The following is a 9,267-nucleotide window of genomic DNA, read 5'->3' as shown; positions in this document are numbered from 1 at the left end:
ACTGTACTGTACTGTACTGTACTGTACTGGCTATGATGATCTCACATTACATTTCAAAAGCACTCCATGAATGAATATGAAAACCATTATGAGACCAATACTGTTGGCCACTAGTGGAGGTATTCAGCGGCCAACCATCGAAGACTATTGCAAACATGTAGGGTTTGATTTGTAGAGGAGGGGTAATTTTATACTTTCATACTGTATAATGATGTGTGGCATTGTGAGCGCTTCGTGGGTCCTTGATGTAAAACAAAAAACTGAAGACAGGTGCTCTTTGGAGAGGCTTTCAAATAACAGCACACGAGTTCTTTAAAAGTTCTATACGTGGAATGAGTCCAAACCAATGTGGACGGAGGTAAGAAGGTGGCAAACTTTAAAGAGCGTCCAAGGCTGCTCTGTGCAGAAGCGACAAACGCGCTGCTTGTTTTATTTTATTTTAACTCTTGTTTTTTAATCTTCATGTAATAAGAGCTGCCTTCATGGTCCTTCCACATTGATTTTGACTCATTCAAGGCATATAGAACTTTTAAAGAACTTGTGTGCTGCATCAACTCAAGTCTATTCATTCCCTAAAGGAAATGCATGCATTTAATTTAACTGGGGAAGCATCCGTATTCCGTGCAGTTTTGTTTTCGTCGACTACAACTAAGACGGAACATGTTCGTCGACTACCTTTTTCCACTGACAAAAACTAAATGGAAACTAAGCTATGATGACTAAACCTAAGACTAAATATACTGACAATTTCGTCAACAAATAAAAACTAGACTAAAATGTTAGGAAGGGACTAGTGGACAAGAGATCCAGTATAAGTCATTTTACACTTGGTTGCTTGCTGGAAATAGCCGATCGGCTATTTTCAGCAAGTGAAAAAAAAACTGTCATTACGACAGCATCAAGGCCAGCCAAAATACATTTTGTTCAACTAAATCAACAGTAGATTTAGTCGACTAAAATCTTATGATATTTAGTCGACTAAAACTAGACTAACAGTCCAGGTGACTAAAATGTGACTAAAACTAAATTAAAACTATTCAAGAGACTATGACTAAAACTCAAATCAAAATTTGCTGCCAAAAACAACACTGCATCCGTGCACATGCCATTTTAGATTTAAGCTGGTTGGCTATTCAAAAATCTCCAAGCTCATTATAAAGAGTCAGTTCCTGCGCTTGTGGATCTGCTATTTTTGGTGTGTAGTTCCCAGATGACAGTAAAATGACAATCCAAGGACATTTCACTTTTAAGAACGTTTTAATACCTTTACTTTACTCCATCAAAAGTAAACAACAAACAAACTGGTTTACGTTGAGCGAATTGTCAAATATAAGAAAGGCAACTAACTATAGGGTTAACTAACTAGAGGCAAAAACGTTGACATATTTTCATAATATTTATCTGTGGAACCGAGTCGAACTAAATGTAATGCCTCAACTGCTACAATTCCAAGTGCTTGTTCCCGGATCCAATATGTTAATTTTGGAGGACCACAGCCTGAAAAGGTTCAGAGAACCACAATAGGGCCCATCCCATTGTCTGAAACGCAAAGCCACAAACAACCCAAATAAACTACCCTGGCAATTCTGGTATGAGCTCCCAAGCAGCGCCGTCTGGGAAAACGCGGCCACCTAGACACCAGACAGCTGTAAACATGTGCTATCATCCACACTATCGTACCAACGCTTATCACCGAGTCATAACAAAGCATCCTATCTAGATAGAAGCAGCACATCAACCACCAAACATACCGTCAGAGTAGATCTGCAGGTTCCCTGCTCGGAAATGAGCCTTCCCATTAAGGCTTGTTGGAGCCCAACCCCCTTCACTCCACACAGTGGCTTGTGTGTTTGGGCCTCCTGTCAGTGGTGGAAAAAGTACTCAATTGTTTTACTTAAGTAAAAGGTACCAATACTGCAATTACAAGTAAAAGTACAGAATGGAAAATGTACTTGAGTAAAAGTACAAAAGTATCTGCATCAAAATGTACTTAAAGTACTAAAAGTACCACTTCACAAGTTAAAAATGTGTGTACAAAGTCTATTGAAAATAGCCGATTTTCCAAAAAAAAAGAGCTCGTAGATCAGCTATTTTCAAATGGCCAAAATGTATAGGGTTGAAGTGGTTAATGTATTTTTTCTAATCAAAATCTAAATCTGCAAAGTAACTAAAGTTTTCAAATAATTGTAGTGAAGTAAAAGTAAAAACTTTGGCTCTGAGATGTAGTGGAGTAGAAGTAAAAGTACTGAAAATACTCAAGTACAAATACCTCAACATTGTACTTAGTTTAGTTTAGTTTATTTGCACAATAAAAAAACAGTACAAAAAGGTAACATCAATAGAAATGTGAGGTGTGTGCAGGTGAGAAAAGAAACCCAGGGAGGGCTTATATGAGGTTCTCACCAAAGTTAATATACAATTTAACAATATTAAATATATAATATAATATAATATAACATAATATAATATAATATAATACAATATAACTTAATATACAAATAGTAAGACAAAGTAATCAAACATAGGTATGTAAAATAACAAAAACAAAAACAACAAGAAATACATTATTTACACTTGTGAAGTGTGTGTGTGCGTGTGTGCGTGTATGTCAATTGGAGAGGGTAACTTCAAGAGGCTGGCCCTCAATCTATGTTTAAAGTTACAGAGTGAAGATGCAGAGTTGGCAATAAGTATGTGTGAATTCCAAAGTAAAGAACCTCTGACTTTTATGGAGAACTGGCTAAGAGTGGTACGGCTGAAGGGAGGATGAATATTGTCTGATTGACTGAAGTACAGTACTTAAGTAAAAGTACTTTCCACCACTGGTCTTTGCCATGCCTATACACACATATTCCACACACACACACACACACACACACACACACACACACACACACACACACACACACCTTGACTTATACTGTATGACTAAAGTCGTTGAACTGAACATTATAGCATATCTGTTTATAATATCTTTGCCTTTTCACTGCAGGGTACCATCAATACATTTCATGCAAAAGGATTCCTCCCACCACTCCCTTAATTGTACTGAAAATGCTTCTCTCATTTCCCCATATTCCCCTTTACCCTCCCGTTTCTGTCTCGTTCACAAACGTCGTCAACGTTTTTGTATGTTTAGTCAGTTTCGAGGGTGTTGTGCCTGGTTGGGATCCTGTCAATGGCAGGTAGTTCTCCGGGTGACGCCTTTCCCCCATTTCCTCTGAACCGCAGAACCGTGTCGACACTCTACCTTTCATCTCTCCTGTCTCAGCTGCCGCGATGAATACGTGACTTGGCCCCGCTTCGCTTTTTTACAGACATTCCACCCCTTCACTGTTTTCAAAGCCATGTATTGTGTTTTGCTACAGGTGCTTAAAGATTCCCCCCACCCCCACCCCGACTCCACTTTATTTTCTCTACTCTGCCCTACCCCCCCCCCCCTCCCTCTATCTCTCTCTCTCACCGCCAAAGAGCCTTGTCCTTATCCAATAAAATGTCACCACACAAGATGAAGAAGAGCAAGAGAGGCTGTGTGTGTGTGAGTACAGTATATCAGACTTCCTATTGGGCACTTTGTTTTGAAGTGAAGGGGCACCAACATAACTATACATCACATCACACAGCTCTTATGTTACGGGTCAGCCCTCAGCCCTCGCCCATCACTTGTTTCCAGTGTTGTTTTTGGCAGCAAAATGATTTGATTTTAGTTTTAGTCATAGTCTCTTGAATAGTTTTTGTCACATTTTAGTCACCTGGAATGTTTTAGTGTTACGTCTAGTTTCAGTCAACTAAATATCATAAGATTTTAGTCGGCTAAATCTACAGTTGATTTAATCGAACACAATGCATTTTGGCGGGCCTTGATGCCGTCGTAATGACTGTTTTATTCACTTTGCTGAAAATAACAACACAAAATCAACACTGCTTGCTTCCTTCCTTGAAGGCAGTGAACACTAAAGATACACTCTGGGAGCCGTCATAACTTCAGCTGCTCAATGGGTACAAGGTAGACCTACAATGGTAACACACAGAGGACAGAGGTCATGGGTTCCATTTACACTAGTGTAGCTCAATAATTAGAGTGTATTGCAGGGGTGCGCAACTTTGACAATGGAGAGGACCACTATATTTCCACACTCACTCCAGAGAGGGCCACATTGCAGATTACCGTCGTAGCAAAAACAGCCGATCTACAAGCTCAAAACGCATCACACTGCGACGCGTTTTGAGCTTGTAGATCGGCTATTTTTTGCTATGTTTGAATTGAAAACCTGAATAATGTTTTGCTATTTTTGAAATTGGAATCCTGAAAAGTCATTAAATGTTAGAGTGTATACCTCAACAATTGAGTCAATGTTGGCGAAACATAATAGCACAGTTTCAGTGGTCCTTTAACCCATTCTGAACGGGCACCCATTTTGGTGTTGGCATCATGTTATGCTTTAGCTATTGAAAAATAGCAGATCTACAAGCTCATATCGCGCCACCGAGTGGCGCGATATGAGCTTGTAGGTCTGCTATTTTTGAAAAATCGAAGAACGACTGACATTTTTAGAATCTGATCTCAGGTCAGAATGGGTTAATCAGACCAGTGTGTGTCCAGTGGAGAACGCACCAACCTCTAGGGCGGGTACTAGAGGGAAGGTATGTCCCGCGTCACCTCCTTGATCAGCTGGAATGCGCGTTCCATTCTGACCTGAGATCAGATTCATACGAGGTTTCCGCCGGACACACACTGGTCTGATGAACCCATTCTGACCTGAGATCAGATTCTAAAAAATGTCAGTTGCTCTTCGATTTTTCAAAAAATAGCAGACCTACAAGCTCGTATTGCGCCACTCGGTGGCGCGATATGAGCTTGTAGATCTGCTATTTTTAAATAGCTAAAGCATAACATGATGCCGACACCAAAATGGGTGCCCGTTCAGAATGGGTTAAAAGGCAGCTCTCTCTGCCTCAGTTCAGATCAAGGCTCCAGGGGTGAAGCAGCACGCCATCGGGTGAGTTGGGCGGTGAAGTCGAGCACCACGGTTCACTAGCACATTCTATGTGACTAACATGAACAGCATTATATTGATCGTCTCTTGTCCTCTCCCCTGCCAGGCTTCTACGACAAGCGCGTCTATGACCGACTGTCACATGACAGACTGGTGAAGAGGAAGAGGATCAGATCCATCTAATTATACATACATGGGATGGAAAAGGACGGAGTAACACCTACGACGACCCCAGTACACCAGAGGAACCGGAGCGAGAGCGCTCGTCCTAAGCCGAGTAGCGAATATACTTCCCATGTTTATTGAATGCCACAGGGCAGAAGACAGACTTGTGTTTAATCACGTTCTCAGACGCCCGTTGAAGTCCAGAGACTTGGTCCAGAGAGAACTACCCTAGAGCACCATTGTCCGGAGAGAAAGAGGAACTGAGCATAACTGTCTATATTACCTGCTTTGCATTGACATTACATGAAGGTCGTGGCTAAACCCACCGTTTGTTGAATTGACTTTTGTGATTAAACGCCTTGGAATAGGCAAACGTCCTTCTGTCTCCTGGGTGTGTGTACCAGTCGCCACAATGTGTATATCAAAATGTCACAGCATTTCAATGACACTCTCAGGGAGGACCTCCCAATCCAAATGCTCAATGGGTAGAACATGGTGCTAAAAACATTATTTTCATTGGCCGCTTCATACAATTACAGGTATACAGTTTCATCTCTTGCTTCCTTGAGGTAGCGTGATGTACAAGTACACCCTCTGGACATGGCACTAGTATGTCCCAATCCAACCCGTGATGCCGGGTGCTAAGCACGAAGGCCCTGCATGGGTCCCGTTGTTATAGTCTTTGGTATGACCCCGGACCCGGTCCGGCCATCGAACACCGACCTCCCAATCTCAGGGCGTCCACTCTAACTGGTCCTATAACTGCAGTTATTTTTTTCAGCAGATTTTGGTTTAGTCTTACAAAATTAATACTGCTAAACTGTAATTCCCTCAAACTGGTTTGAGGGGAAAACCCAGACAGGATTTACACATGATAGTTTTAATTGTGATCATTGTGCATCAGTGTTGTTTTTGTCGACTAAAACCAAGATGAAAAATGTTTGTCGACTACCTTTTTTCACTGACGAAAACTAAATGTAAACTAAGCTATGGTGACTAAGACTAAATTTATTTACAATTTCGTCAACAGCTAAAAACTAGACTATAGCACTAAAATGCTAGGAAGGGACTAGTGGACAAGAGATCCAGTATGAGTCCTTTTACACTTGGTTGCATGCTAAAAACAGACAAAATACATTTTAGTTGACTAATCAACTGTAGATGACACTAAAACATTCCAGGTGACTATAATGTGACTAAAACTAATATAAACTATTCAAGAGAATATGACTAAAACTAAAACAAAATCAACACTGTTGTGCATCCTGATGGATACAGTATAACTCATTGGTGTACAGTAGCTGCTAGCAGCTAGAATGTAACAAGTCTAAAGTCTTACAACATAATGACAGTTGTAGTGTAGTTCATATACAGCCAGTTATTAACACAAAGCAGCTGCTCAGAATCTATTGTTAATGTGTTGTTATCACATCTGAGAATGTTGATGAAAGCCTTTTTTTTTATGATTGTCATTTTCAAAACACTTCAAACACGACCTTTTCTTTTGGGTTGGCTGCAGATTATTACGCAGACTACCTCATGCAAGACAAAAACAAAGACAAAGGTATAGCAGTCAGTTTGATGTGGTATAAAAGTATATCCCCATTTACACTCCAATAGTGGCACTGTGGCTCCCCTGGAGTTGCTAACCATTCTGACCTGAGATCAGATTCATACGAGGTTTCCACTGGACACACACTGGTCTGATTAACCCATTCTGACCTGAGATCAGATTCTAAAAAATGTCAGTCGCTCTTCGATTTTTCAAAAATAGCAGACCTACAAGCTCGTATCGCGCCACTCGGTGGCGCGATATGAGCTTGTAGATCTGCTATTTTTAAATAGCTAAAGCATAACATGATGCTGACACCAAAATGGGTGCCCGGTCAGAATGGGTTAACAGTTTGCAGAATTACAGTACATTTCAAGTACAACTCAATACAAAAACTGTTAACTGTGAGTGGACGACACCATAGAGCATTACACTTGTTTACAATAGCTGGGCCCACCATTTTCAATTCATCAAAACATTGAGACGTACGAATATATACTTCTATATAGCCAAAAACACAGATTTTACGGGGGCCAGTTTCAAATTGCAGCCGTCCGTAGGTGCCCTTTGAGAGCGGTTTTGAAGGAGTCAAGGGATTCGCATGTCTTAATGACGGTTGGTAGGGCACTCCACATTTGCAGCAGCTGTAAACTTAAAATGCAAGTGCTGATTGGCCATAATGCTGTTTTAGCTAATCCATTGTCACACTTTTAACAAAGTGAAATCATGGACCCCCTTATGGGTCCATTTGGTTCCATTTGTACAACGCTCAGAGTTAAATTAACATTCTGGGTCTAATGACATTTGCAAAAACCTTTCAACATTACCACTGTAGTGTGCAAGAAAACTCATTACATGTGGCTGAAGTAAGATTTTGGTAAATATTTAAATAGAATAGAATAGAATTTAAATGGAACCATATTATTCCATGATGATCACAGATACAAAATGCATTTATACATTTTATGTAGGGATGCACGGTTAATGCACGGTTAATCGGTAGCATAATCGGAATTGGCCATAAAAATGCCATATCGGTATCGGAACAGTCTCAAATAAAATTTCAAATAAATCTACATTTAATTAGTGTACTCATCTCATTCAGTAGTCTGTGAAAACAGACACTTGGAAAAGTATTATGCTATTTATTGATTGATTGAATACTTTATTAACAGTACTTCGAGTACAAAATGAGAATGATTCCTATAAGCCTCCAACATGCCAAGCAGCCAGAGGTACGTATAGACATAACCCGACATTAGATTTAAGAAATATTCATGCACAACCGTGTAATTATAATACTGTAGTATCACAGGCTAATTTACTAGAGGAAAGCACAAACCAAGCGGTGCTGCTACATGCGTACATGCAGATGGTTTCACACAGAGGAATGCACGCACACGCACACACACACACACACACACACACACACACACACACACACACACACACACACACACACACACACACACACACACACACACACACACACACACACACACACACACACACACACACAGTATGCATTTAGGGCTAGCTCTGCCTCTGGATATATGTCTATGGCAAAAAGATATATATCTTGACCAAAAATGTCCAGCAAGTGTGAAAACAGGAGCTATAGCCTACAGTATGAGGACGAATCTTGAGACATTATGTGGAGCACTTTGTGACTCTTATTAAAAACCTTTGAGAGCTTTCAGTCATGCATGAAGCCTAGTCATTCCATTCGGTTTCATAATACCAGCAGGAAGCAGTTCAGGCTCTCACCGAGTCAACATTTGCTTGATAGGGGCCATTTACCTTTGTGGTGTGATGATGCTGTTCAAGGTTCAAGGCTATGTACAGTCAGGCACGTAAGAGTAAAACTTATTTTTGTTTGTTTTCCTTCAGACAATATAGTATCATAGATATACACAACAACAATAAAAATAGATAGAATCAAGAGTGCAAAAAAGAGCAAACAAAGATTGCTAAATGAGAAAGATTTGATGCGCAATATTTTCAAGCGAACATTCTTTACTCAAATACATATGTTGGGGGTCCTTGACACGAAAAGGTTTGAGCACCACTGATATAGCAACAAGTTTTTTTCAGAAAACTGGTAGGATTTAGAAGACATTTTTAGAATTGTCCGAAGGTCTTAATCGGTTAAAGATGAATAATAAATGTGAGCTAATTAGGCTACAGTACTAAATAGTCCAAATAAATAATGCTCAGTTTGTCAGACATAAACCCACATAACAGAGATTTAATAGTCTTATTGATGTCATCATTAGAGACATGAAATGAAAATGGCTTCCTAAAGGGGATATTAAATAAACAAAAATAAATAAACAAACAAACATTTAAAAGAATACCATGGCCTAGAATTCGGCTGAAGAAGGATCATGGCTTTACATTCAAATTGTGAGTTGTACAGTTATATACAATTACTTGGATTTTTTTTAAATTGATTATGAATCCATGACACTGGAGACTAGGCCAAATATAGTTTGGATGTATTATTATTATTATTTCGTTTTACTTGATGAAAGTGCAGACTACATTAACTTT

Source organism: Protomyctophum parallelum (genome assembly GCF_964188405.1).
Source record: "Protomyctophum parallelum genome assembly, chromosome: 16".
Lineage (NCBI taxonomy): Eukaryota > Metazoa > Chordata > Actinopteri > Myctophiformes > Myctophidae > Protomyctophum > Protomyctophum parallelum.
Note: the sequence above shows the minus strand (reverse complement) of the source record.